The following is a 13,370-nucleotide window of genomic DNA, read 5'->3' on the forward strand; positions in this document are numbered from 1 at the left end:
TCTAGCAGTGTTGGCTGAAAGTAGAACTTAGGGAGACACAAAGGGATTTTCCAGTTCCTCAAACCCCACCGATTCTACTGCTTTCTTTTCACGACCACAAGTAAGGGATCATTTCTCTTCTGCAAGAGTTGGCTCTTCTAGGCTGGAAGTTTCTCAAAAACCAATCTGGGAGGAGGGATGAGTGATGAACGGTGTGGTGTAGAACTTTGGTACTCAAGGCATGGTCCTGGACTAGCAGGCCTGCATCCCCTGGGCACTTGTTAGAATGCAGAGTCTTGGGCCCCACCTCAGACCCACTGAATCAGAATCTGCATTTTAGCAAGCTCCCCAGGGATTTATGTGCACATTAAAATTCTAGAAACCCTGGTATAGTAGAAAGAATGCTGCCCCAGAAGCCAGCGGACTTGGTCCTGGGGCCAGCTTTGCACTCTGCTGTGTGACTCTGGGCAAAACACTATAGGTTCTGTGATCCAATTTCTGTAAAATGGAGAGGCGACAAGAATTTTTTCTAAGGTGGCATTATCTTCCACTGAGAAGCTTTGCTCAGGACAAGTTAGTGCATCCTGGAGGCCTCACCTGGCTCTGGAAACCAATGATCCAAATTGTGTTGCCCTAATACAACCTGCTGGAATCTGAGCCACTAAGGGGGACAAAGGCGACCTACGGTCTTTTGGAAACTGAGAAAGAATAAATAAGTGTTCAAGGGACCTCTGGTGTGAGGAAACTGGGAAAGCAACATATCCAGTCAAGGGGAAACAGGATCTGATTTTTCCGGGAGGGAGGAGGCCATCCCCTGCTGACCAGACTCCATTCACAGATCACGTCCCAGTGCAGTTTAGCACAGTGCTTCTTAAGCTCAAGCGCGCGTCAGAATTACCTGGAAGGCTGGTTAAAAGACTGATTGCCAGGTCCTACCCAGAGTTTCTGACTCAGGTGGGGCTAAGAATGTGCATTTCTAACCCAAGGGATAGGGAGGCTGGCAACAAACCCCCATCCTTAGGTGCAGCCAGAAACCATCTCATTAACATAATAAGACACTTTGTCACTCTAACCATTCAGGAAATTCCAAGTGTTCTAGAAGCTCTGTGCCAGAAACAAAAGGAAGACCAAATATATATTTCTTACTATAAATCAGAACATCGTAGAAGGGAAACGCGGCAAATGTGAGCCCGTGAGGCTGGGCTACCATCTTTACTCAGAGGTCAGTAGAGGAGATAGCAGGTCTTACTTTGGAGGGGCAGGGGCAGGGCGACAACGGAAAGAGGACAGCAGTCCAGGCTTGGGGACTCGGGTGCCCAGGGGGCTCCGTCCCAGGAAGAAGCCAGATGCTGTGACACTAGGACCTGGCAGCCACACTAAGCAGGTGCTGAGATTCCTGAGCCATAGGGATGGACCCTCTAAATCTCTCTGACTGGGCTAAGACTGAAGGTGGGAAGTACTGAGGAGTCAGGCAGCCCATGACTCCAAGTCTCTGGGAAACAGGAGCAATGGGTGGGGTGGGAACCCAGAAATGATAAAGCCCAGGTGTGCTGAGCACAGACCTGGGATGATGTCACCCATTGGCTCAGTCACTGGGGAAAGCCACAAGTTAGCTCTCCTGCCCAGGAATGGGCTTTCCCTCTGTTGTCCTCCCAAGGGTAGAAGCCAGTGAATTCCAGTAAGCGCTGAGAACTGGGATTTCTCACCTGCAAAGGCCAGAAAACCTGTGCCGTGCCAAGCTCATGGGGAGAAGGGAGAGGGATGCATTTCTCAGTGTCTGGAGCCCAGATGGAGCCCCACACAGTGGGCAGCTGTCTGATCATCAGTCCTTTTTGTCCACAGATGGCAGTAGACCCACAAAACGTTGAGAGCTAAAGGACCCTTAACAGACTACCTCGTTGACTCCTCATTTTAAAGTTGTGGTCATTGTATTTGGGAGTGCCTGCTCTAGGAAATGTCCTTCCTCTCCCTTAGCCTGTGCTGAAAGGGCAGCCTTAAGTGGCCAAGTTTATACCAAGTGATGCACCACTCCTTTCCAGCCATACCTGATTGGAGGAGAGCTAGTCACCTTACCCAGGGGGAACCAATCTATTGGTTGGCCAATGACCAATCAGATTCAGTCTTTCTCAAAAATTTAAATTTAGAGTCACTGTAGGGTACCTGAGCTAAAAAAGCTTGGAGAGCCATGTTGGTCCATTTTTGAGCAAAGCAGAGAGAGAGAGAGACAGAGACAGAGAAAGAAAAAAAGAAAGAAAAGAGAGAAAGAAGGAAAGAAAAGGGAAAAACTCAACATCTCCAACTGGATGTTTCACAGGTGCCCCAAAGCCGTTATTTCAAGAATGAAACTCTTCCCCCACTAGTCTGGTTCTCTTCCCACCATCACCAGCTCAATGAAGGCATTCAATCCATCATCCCATCTTGTTTTCACTGCCTTAATATCTCTCAAGCGCTGCTCACTCCGTCTCCTGCTTTACCCTGTAGTGAGGACACTGCCATCACTTCCCTGGAGCTCTGGATGGCGCCCTCACATGCTCTGGAATTTCTCTATACCCTTTACAGCCATTGATCTTTTAAGCATGCAGATGTGATGTCACTCTCCCACCACAGGGAGCACAACCCCATGGGATCCTTCTGCCTACCTGCACCTCCCATGCCTCTCACCATCCAGTTCTCTGCATTCCAGCCACACTGGCTTCCTTACAGCTTCTCCAGTCTGGAATGCTCTCCCCTCCTTCCTCCACCTACTGCATGAAAATGGATCCCCTACAGAGTGTGAGAGAAGAGGTGGGGAGAGAATTTGAGCTGCACCTGCAGCTTGCCCGAGCCTGTGCATTCCCCTTTGTTTCAGTCCAGCGTGAACTGGGGTTTTGGTCATTCGCAACAAGCCCTAACTGACTTAGTTTGCCTCCTTCACTCTGAGCATCTACAGTCGAAGCTCCTGCCTTATGCTTTTTTAGATCCCCAGGATCTTGAAGAAGGCGAGGCATTTAGCACTCAACTGTTTATTGAACAATGAACCTAAGTAGTGATACGGAAGGTCATATTGTAGGAAGAGGGACTAGGCAGAAGCAGAGGGAAGCAGAGGGAGGAAGATGGGTCCTCTGCCTGCTCCAGGTAAGCCAACCACGGACAGAGATCCTCGGGACTGAGGGTTCGGAGATTCCTCCATGGACTGAGTTTGGCTTCTTCACGGTTATCATCTCTTAAAGGACACCCAGTCTCTCCCCTGCCACCAGAGGGGACTGTGCCTCAACCATCCATCTTCTTACAAATTGTTAGATCAATGACTAAATAGACAAGGTGAAAGCATCTCCATTGAGTAGGTTCCCCAAAACCCACTGAACACAGAATGAGAAAACTAGGGTCCAAGCCCCAACTCTAACTCTTCCTTGCTGGGGTCCCTGGGAAGTCACTAAAGCTCTCTGTTCTCAGTTTCCCCATCTTTAAATTCAGGGTAATGAGGTCCAAACCACCCCCTGCCCAGAGTTGACTTGAGATGTTGTATGTGAGTGTGAGTTCTAAATGCTCCACTATTATTGCTATGATTGTGAGTTTACTTGGTAAAATAAGTTTTAAGAAAAACACTACAATGCAGTGATCTCTGCTGTTTATAATAATGAAAAATGTATGTATATATCAATGTATGTGATTCCAGATGAACAGGTAACATAATTGGGTTGAATGCTTGATACAGTTGTTTCCCTTTAAAATCACTTAAATAACTAATTATTCATCAAGAGTATTCCTGTATCATGTTTCAAAACTTAAGGACCTTTAACTAGATTACCTGAAAATTCCTTCCGAGGTTCAACCTAATCTTCACTAAGTTAAATAGTTTTTCTCTTTACTGACTTACGCTAATAATATATAGAGAAAAATCAAGCTGGAAACCAGAGAAGAGAAAAATAAACATGACAGATAAAATTATGTGAGCTGTTCAATGGCTTTCCTCTCTTCCATGGCCCACTTATCTATCCTCTTGAACACCACCATGAAAGCCAAGGTGGAAATCGTGCAGACCCCCAACGTGCCTCGGCACCGGGGACAAGTATTACTAAGACACAGGCCTTCCCTGCAGCATCTTCCTGGCTGTCACTTCTATTCATAGTCACATGGTAAAAAGGGTGAAGAGGGTACAATTCAATCAGGGGCAAAATGAAGATTTGCTAGAACGACTATGTAAATGAGAATGAGATACCATTTTCATCTATTGAAAGTAACAATAGGGGCTTCCCTGGTGGCGCAGTGGTTGAGAGTCCGCCTGCCGATGCAGGGGACACGGGTTCGTGCCCCGATCCCGGAAGATCCCACATGCCGCGGAGCGGCTGGGCCCGCGAGCCATGGCCGCGGAGCCTGTGTGTCCGGAGCCTGTGCTCCGCAACGGGAGAGGCCACAGCAGTGAGAGGCCCGCGTACAGCAAAAAAAAAAAAAAAAAAAAGAAAGTAACAATAAATTTTAAAAGTTATAAGGCTTAATAGTGGTGCCGAGGTGATAAGATGCCACGCTCATACACTGCTGGTGGAGTGCAAACTGCATGGGATTGGGGGAAAAGCAATTATGTTGTACCTACCAAGAGCCTAAAAATGCTCAGTTTTTGACCCAGTAATCCCACACTTAAGGTTCTAAATTAAGGAAAACATATGAAATCCAGAGAAGTTTATGAACACAAAGATATTCATGGCAGTGTTCTTTAGAATGGTTTTCCTGTATCTCCAGGTTTTCAGGGCTTCTTTTTACGTTCATGTGTTTCATAGGCCAATGGTCTATGACTGTGTCAGGCTCATCACTGGCTGTGTCCCTCCTCCTCATTCTAGCAGAATAGGGGCCCAGCTTCAGCCTGGGCTATGTTTCTGCTGCAGGGTAGACCCTCCTGGTCATATCTGATAAACCAGTAGGACAGGCCTGTCCAGGACTCTACCCAAAGAGAGACTGCATCCAATACAGAAAACAGAGGCAGGCCCACCCAAGTCTGCTCAGGGAAACACAGGGATCAGAGGTCAGAGGGGAGGGGTGAGTCTGAGTCCTTCATGAATCCCAGGCAGAGAACAGGCTGCAAATAAAAACTGAAAGAGCTATTTCACCAAGGCCTTTGAACGACATTGGTGCCAAATGCTACTCTACTTAGACCTGTATCTCAAAGTGTTCCACAAACCATGGCATGAGGCCTTCTCCTCGCTTCTGTCTAGAGCTTAGTGTGCTACTGCCCTGGCAGGTGGCTCAACAGTGGGTCCCAGGCCCCTCCACTCCAGGCGTGGAGGCCTCAAATGTCTGATGCTGATATTGATAAGCACCTTGAAGGATTCTCTTCTGCCTCCCAGAAAGAGAGAGGAGAGACTGGAGGCCCTTCAGGTATGCATGAAAGCCGACAGTCACCTGGGGAAAAACGCTAGTAATACATCCCAACTCTAGGAGTTTTACTATCTCCAAAACATTTTTATGACCATCTTTTCATGTGGTCCTCCCAGGAAGAAGTTCTTCCTTTCAGTTAGGGAAACTGAGGCCCAGAGGCCACTTTCTTTGCCCAGGAGCATCCTTGTGGCCAGTGGCACAGTCCAGCATCTCTGGCTCATTCTGGTACACCACAGGGGACTTTATCCTGGATTCAGCCTTAGGGAAGAGGTTCAGATAGATGTGGCAACCCTCAGCCTACGTCTGGCTCAGGGAGAGAAGGAAACTCCTTTTGAGCCTCTACTGAGTGCATTATTTTTTAAAAATCTCACAACAGTCTTTTTTTTTTTTTTTTGCAGTACATGGGCCTCTCACCACTGTGGCCTCTCCCACTGCGTAGCACAGGCTCCGGACGCGCAGGCCCATCGGCCATGGCTCATGGGCCCAACCGCTCCGCGACACGTGGGATCCTCCCGGACCAGGGCATGAACCCGCGTCCCCTGCATTGGCAGGCGGACTCCCAACCACTGCGCCACCAGGGAAGCCCCACAACAGTCTTTTAAGGTAACAGACGCTTAGAGAGCACTTATGCCTCAGACACTGCCCTGAGTTCTTTACAGATATTAACTCTTCCTACCTTCCACCATCCGTAGGAGGTGGCTACTGCAAGTATGATCACCATGATGAGGAAACTAGGCCCAGGGAGGCGAAGTAAATTGCCCACACGGTTCATAAGAGGTAGAGCTAGGATTTAAACCTGGTGTCTATCTCCTGAGGCCAAGATTATTCCAGTTTTACGGATGAGGAAATTGAAGCTCAGAGGACTTGCTACCTCATTCAAGGTCTCCCAGTTAGGAAAGAGCAAGGTCTCGAGTCAACTTAAGAACCTTCTGCTTCTCACTCACGGTGCTTCACAAGTCCTCTCTCAGCGGGCCAATGAGCAAGGCAAGCTACTTTCTCTTCCCTTTTGCCACCAGTGCTTTCTCTTCCCCTCCTCGCCTCTGCACTCTCTATCTGCTTATCTGTACAACAGTATCCCTTCCCCAGCAGAATAAATACAAAATGCATACCTACAGACATATAATCAAACTACCAAACAAACCTTTAGCCATATAATCAAGCTACAAAAAAAAAAAGAAAGAGAAAAACACAAGGAGAAAATTTTGAAAACAGCCAGAGAAAAAAACAACATATTTCATACAGACAGGCAATGAAGCAATGACACACACACACACACACACACACATATATATATAATTTCACTGACTTTTCATCAAAAAGAATGGAGGCCAGAAGGCAGTGATACACAGTGGAACAACATCTTTAAAGCACTGGGGAAAAAACCCTGTCAACTCAAAATTTTATATCCAGTGAAAATACCTTTCAAAAATGAAAGTGAAACAAAGACATTTTCAGATAAATGAAAAACAAGAGGATTCCTCACCAGCAGACTCACTCAAAAGAAATGCTAGAACTTCCCTGGTGGCACAGGAAATTAAGAATGGCCCACAGCAGTTAAGAATCCACCTGCCAATTCAGGAGACACGGGTTCGAGCCCTGGTCTGGGAAGATCCCACATGCTGCAGAGCAACTAAGCCCATGAGCCACAACTACTGAGCCTGTGCTCTAGAGCTCACGAACCACAACTACTGAGCCCACGCGCCACAACTACTGAAGCCCGCGTGCCTAGAGCCCATGCTCCACAAGAGAAGCCACCACAATGAGAAGCCTGCGCACTACAACGAAGAGTAACCCCCGCTCGCTGCAACTAGAGAAAGCCCGGGTGCAGCAGTGAAGACCCAACGCAGCCAAAAATAAATAAATTAATTTAAAAAAAAAAGAAATGCTAAAGAAAGTTCTTCAGATGGAAGGGAAACAATAGCAGATGGAAACAGATTTATCAGGAGCGAACAAAGAACCGAATTACAGGTAAATATAAAAGATTGTTTCCCTTTTCTTTTTTTTTTTTTTTTTGCGATATGTGGGCCTCTCACTGCTGTGGCCTCTCCCGTTGCGGAGCACAGGCTCCGGACGTGCAGGCTCAGCGGCCACGGCTCACGGGCCTAGCCGCTCCGCGGCATGTGGGATCTTCCCGGACCGGGGCACGAACCCGTGTCCCCTGCATCGGCAGGCAGACTCTCAACCACTGCACCACCAGGGAAGCCCTGTTTCCCTTTTCTTAAAGTGCATGTGACTGTTTAAAGCAACAACGTAACAATAAATTGTGGGTTTGTAGTGTATGTAGATGTGATACACAGGACAACTAGGGTGGGGTCATGGTTAACGGACCCATAAAGTTGCAAAGTTTTTATATTTCATGAGAGTACACGTAGCTTACCAGTCAGGAAGTGGTGGAGTAAAGTGTGACTAATGTCCAAATCCCATCCTCTTTCTTCTACATCAGACAAGAAAAGTGAGTGGGCAGGGGGAGAAAGCTAGACACGGAACAGAGTGTGACAGCTTCAAGCAGCCTCAGGGGCCCAACTGCTGCTGAACCCAGAGGATTCCCAGGCCTCGGAGTCTAGCCCAGCGAATGACAGGGCCCGATGTGCCAGGCCAGGGATGGGGCCCCAAGGAGGGGGTTTGTCAGTCCCTGTGTCTAAGCAGATGCACCTGTGAAAAGGTATCCTCCAGAGGGGATAGGGAGGTGCCTGTGGCCACAGTGAATCCTGCCCCTGCCCCCTGGCCAGGGACTGGCTAACTCTCCATGGATGCCACCTTGCCAGCTGCCCAGGCTCACCGAGCCTCTGCAGAAGACCTAGACAAAGCATGGCGGGGAGCTGGGGCAGGGCACGGGTATTCCTCCAGCACCCTAGAGCTGGCCTCGTAGACCGTAGGAAGCCTGTTCCCTCGTTCATACAACGTACAGAGAAGGAACCCAAAGCCCAGACACGGGGCCCAGCACCTCAGAACCAGCCCTGCTGCACCAGCTCAGCAGCACCCGCAGAGCTGGGTGCACCCCTCCTCAGTATTTGAGCTCCAGCTCCAGGGGCCCCTCCAAGCTCCTAGATTCTGGTATGCCAGCCTCTTCCCTTTTGTCCCTCCTCCCACTGGCCGAAGGTGAGAGCTGCTTTCTATAGTTCTTTTCTCTGGGTTTCCCTCGTTTCTTTTTCTGCTCTATGTAACCAAATCCTTATATTAAATTTCCTCTGTTGAAATCCTGGCATGATTTCTGTCTTCCTGACAGACTCCTGCTGATACAGAAACAGAGGTGCTTCTCCCAGGAGCCTGATGTGGCTCACAGGAGACAGTGTGGACTAGATGGAAGGGCCTGGCTTTGGGCTCCGGTGGTCCCAAGTCCAAATCCCAGTTCTGCTTCTACTTCCCGAGTGACTCCAGGTAAGCCTCAGCTTCGGAGTTTCCCTGAGTCTCAGTTTCGTCACCTGAAAATGGGGTTGATGGCACAAACATGATTAGTCATTTTCTTTGGGTACAAGAGACAAAGCCACAATTTGAACTCTAGATTAAGCAAACAGGTGAAGCTATTCTGGAAAGTTTCCAGAATATAACCGTCAAGTGCAAAGGGTAAGAAGGCAGGGGTAGAACCTGCCTCACATCCGACTGGAACCAGGAACGCAAATGCCTTCAGGATTTCTCTCTGCTTTTCAGACTGCTCCTCAGTTTGTGGAGCTGATCGTTTACCATAGACCCAGCTTCCCATGCAGTGGAGGAAAATGACCTCTAAGCAGCCTTTTCAGACTCCTGCCCTTACAGCTTTGCCCACAGAAGAAAGGTCTCCTCCTGGCTGGACCCAGCTCAGTAGTTGCCAGGGAAGGACTCCGACCGGCCAGGACGGGTCACTGTGGCCTGGAAGCAGGGTCATATAAGGGATGACAGCTGTCAGTCAGTCGTATCCAGGTCTTACAAAAACTCAGTCCCCGTTTTACAGAAGAACAAACAGAGGCTCAGAGAGGAAGGGGGCTGACCACAGTCATGTGGCTTTTGTCTAAGTACCAGTGCTGGCTATTATGTCACTAAAAGCAGATTATTAGAAGTTCTGCAAGTTTCACAGAAAGCAGCTGGCTGGGGGTGAATACAGTTCTTCAGAATGTGAGCAAGGCAGGAGCCCACATTTTTTTCATGCCTAGAACATCCCAGGCACTGGACAGGGGTAGGTGGATAAACATGGGAGAGCCCAGCTTCCTCCAGGGGAGTGCGTGGTGGTATTGGCCCCATTTGAAAAAGAGAAGAAAATGGAAGTAGCCAATTCCAGGTTCCACAGCTTAGAGGCAGGGCTGGGATTCGAACCATCTGTATTACCCATCATGGTATCAGTGCGCCCAGTCCCCTTGGGAAATGTCATGCTATCGTACGGGCTCAGGATTGGATGACCTTCCCTGGCTCCACTTGCTCTGGTCTTAGATGCCGGCAGAGTACAAGGTCCCTTCAGGATTGTGGCAATTGAAAAAATGTGGGGAAAGTGTGTAGCGAAACTAAAAATGATGATGAAGGGACCAAAAGGGTCATCTGAGGAAAGGTAAAGACAGATGGGGCTGCTGAGTTGCTCGGAGAGAAGGCATGGAGAGACCGTGGCTGAGGCCGAAACTCACTGGCAAAGGTAGGCACTGTTGGCTGCAGGGCTCCGCAGGGCCCCGTGAGGCCGTGACAGGCCCCTTTACAGGCCTTCACTGGCCTCGCCAGGCCTCCCACACACCTGACACAGTACTATTTCATGCACAGAGTGGAGTGACCCCGAATGAGGTGGGCTGAGCCCTCCAAGTAGCCCTAGCTGGGAGCAGTTCCCCCCACCCACTGGCCCACAGGCCAAGAAGTCACATTGTTTATGAGACGCAGGGCAGGTGAAAGCCCTCACCTGTCCCACCTCTCCAAAGCCTGAGGTTGCTTCCTGATTCATTCCTCTAGCAAAGACACAGAAGGCTGGCCTTAAAATGCAAGTGTACAAGGTCGTTATCAGCCCACAGTAAACATCCTGGCTCCAGTTTGGGCTTCACCCCAGGTTTTCTGAGGGACCCTTTTCATCACTTTCCCCTTCTGAGCCTCAGTTTTCTCACAGGTTAAGGGAGTAGACCAGTTCTGTGATTGTGAGAATAAAAAGTGGAAATGAAGACACACTTGAACATACCTGTGACACTGTGCAAATAAGAGGAATGAACAGCTTGGGTTTAACCCAGGTGGAGAAAGTAGTGCTGCCGACAGAGGGTGGGAGTGCAAGGGAAAAGAATAATAATAATAATAATAACAGGAAGAGAAAATGTCAGAATTCTTAGAGCAGGTAACACCCGCTGGCTCAGTGAAGGTGCCCCCTGGAGAGAGTATCTCAGTCTGGACACCTCACCTCTGCAGGTTAAGTCCAGACCCTCCTTTTGACCTCAAGACCCAGCTCTGGCTTTTCTCCAGCCCTACCTCCGCCTGACCCTTCAGCCACACTGAATTACTTACAGTTTCCTGAATATGTCACTATGTCCTGCCTCCATGCCTTTGCAAACACTGTTTTCTTTACAAAAAAAAAAAAAAAAAAAAAAATCCAAACCCTGTCCTCCTGGGAAACTCCTATGCATCCCTCAAAACCCATTTCAGTCATCTCCTCTGTGAAGTCCTCCTGATTCTATCAGTGGACACTCCTTGCCCCACTCACCAGGGTTGACTGCCCCCTTTTCTTTGTATACCAAGGTACCTAATACTTCCTCTAGGCCCTCATCTGTGGATCTGCTGCATCTGAATCACCGCAGGAGTGATTTCAAAATATTCAAGCCCAGGCCCCGCCCCATGAGAGTTTGACTCAGGGACTCTAGGGTGGGGCCAGATGTCAGAAAATTAAGTTGAAGCTCCAGGTGCTTGTCATGTTAAACCAGGTGTGGGGATCGCTAGGGTGTGTCCCTTGAAAGAAGGGCCTTCTCCTATATACCAGGGCTTGGCTCAGAGGAGTGCTCAGTGAGTGAGGAAGGAAGGAAAGAAGGAAATGAAGAGGAAGGGGGGGGAAGGGAGGAAAAAAGGTGAGTAGAGAGAGCAGTGGGAGGATGAAGATGGGCGTGATGCAGGGATGGGCAGGAAGGGGCAGGAAGCGGAGGGTCTCAGAGGCGATGCTCCTGGACCATTTCTACCTCACGACTTGCTGGGTACTGGCAAGGCTACGAATCCCGGAGTCAGACGTGCCAGTGTTTGAGTCCAGCTGTGTGTGCCTTAACCATTCACTCAGCCTCTCTGTTTGTTCTGCCTAATGGTGGTAAGAGCTGTACCTGACTCACTGATGATCTGAGGATTCAGGGACCTCTTAGGGTCAGCGCTTTTCAAGCACTGTTGTGCGTGAGAACCATCTGGGGGTCTTGTAAAACTGTAGATTCTGACTCAGTATGTCTGGGCTGGAGCCTGAGATTCTAAAGTTGAAATGACCTTCCAAGTGGTGCTGGAGCTGCTGGTCTGTGGACCAACTCTGAGTAGCGAGGACCTAGATCAGAAGTCAGACCTGCTCCCTTTCAGGGTACCAACCTGTTCCTCTCCAACAGGATGGGAATGAGGCCAAGAGGGTCCTTTCACTGAGCACCGGTTGTGTGCTCCAGGCTCTGCGCTAAGCTGATCCACACCCCACCTCACTGAGCGAACAGAGGCCCCTGTGTTCTGGGAACCTCAGCAGCAGTGACTGTACATCACTCGAACTATACTGTGAGCGGCTGCTGTAACAAATCGCCACGAATTTGTGGATTAAAACAACACAAATTATCTTTCAGTTCTGGAGGCCAGAAGTGCAAAGTGAGTCTTGGGGGCTCTAATCAAGGATTTAGCAGAGCTGGTTCCTTCTGGAGGCTCCAGGGGAAATCTGTTCCTTGACTCTTCCAGCGTCTAGAGGCTGCTGGCAATACCTTGGCTTGTGGCCACATTACTCCGATCTTGGCCTCTTGTCACATCACTGCCTTCTCTCTCTGACCCGTCTCCTTACAAGGACCCCTGTGATGACATTGAGCCCACCCAGGTAATCCAGGATAATCTCCCCATATCAAGATCCTTAACTTTATCCCACCTGCAAAGTCCATTTTACCATGTAAGGTAACATATTCCCAGTTCCAGGAATTAGGAGGTGAACATCTTTGGGGGCTGTTATTCTGCTTCTTACGACAACTATCCTGAGTTAGACCCTGACAGCAGCTCCTAGGCCGCTTGTCATATCTGGGGAACAAAGTGCCTTTCATTGTCCCTTTGAAGTCCAGGCTCTGAACTGCCAGCAGTGGCCAGTGAGAGTGACTTCTCCTGCTAGCCGTCCCTTGGCATGACCCTCAATGTCCCACGTATGGATCTTCTGAGTGTTGGAGGCTGAAGGAGCAGGACCAAGGTCATGCTGTTCCCTCAAGCCCCAACCACGAGCTCGCCAGGAAACGCAGCGCTTGTAAGAGCCAGGCCAGAGGTGACCGCTTGGTGCCAGAGGGGAACACAGGCAGGAGGGCCAGACAGAAGTGGGCGGAGCACTGGCCAAGGAGGCAGAGTGGATAGTCAGTGAAAAGGAAAAGAAAGTTGAAAAAAAGCCAGCCTTACTTTTCCCTAAAACAGTTATTCCCTTGGCCCTGTGGACCCTGCCACATGGGTGCAAGCTGAGCTTGACAGCCCTGATGGTTGCATGTTCTGAGCCCACTAATGGCTCTTTGGAGTGAGGTGAGGTGCCCTTTCCTGCCAAGCGTCCAGGTCAGAGGGTGAACCCACACGGCAAATGGGACAGGCCCCTTGGCCTGTCCACCATCTCTATCCATGCAGACTGTGCTTTAAGCGTCCAGGTCAGAGAGTGAACCCACACGGCAAATGGGACAGGCCCCTTGGCCTGTCCACCCTCTCTATCCATGCAGACTGTGCTTTGGACTTGCAGGGAGGGGACCAGCCCTTCGGATTTTCCTGGGACTGAGAGCTTCCCTGGGAAAGTGGGGACAAGTTGGTCACCCCACTTGTAGGGCAGCTACACAGACCCCAGCAGTGGGCTTGGCTGCCATCAGCACCGGCTGAGCTGGCAGGCTCCTAACCTCGTCAGCTGGCAGGGCTCATATCTGTTAAGAAAGACTATC

The sequence above is a fragment of the Mesoplodon densirostris genome, chromosome 18, assembly GCF_025265405.1.
Source record: "Mesoplodon densirostris isolate mMesDen1 chromosome 18, mMesDen1 primary haplotype, whole genome shotgun sequence".
In the NCBI taxonomy this organism is placed as follows: Eukaryota; Metazoa; Chordata; class Mammalia; order Artiodactyla; family Ziphiidae; genus Mesoplodon; species Mesoplodon densirostris.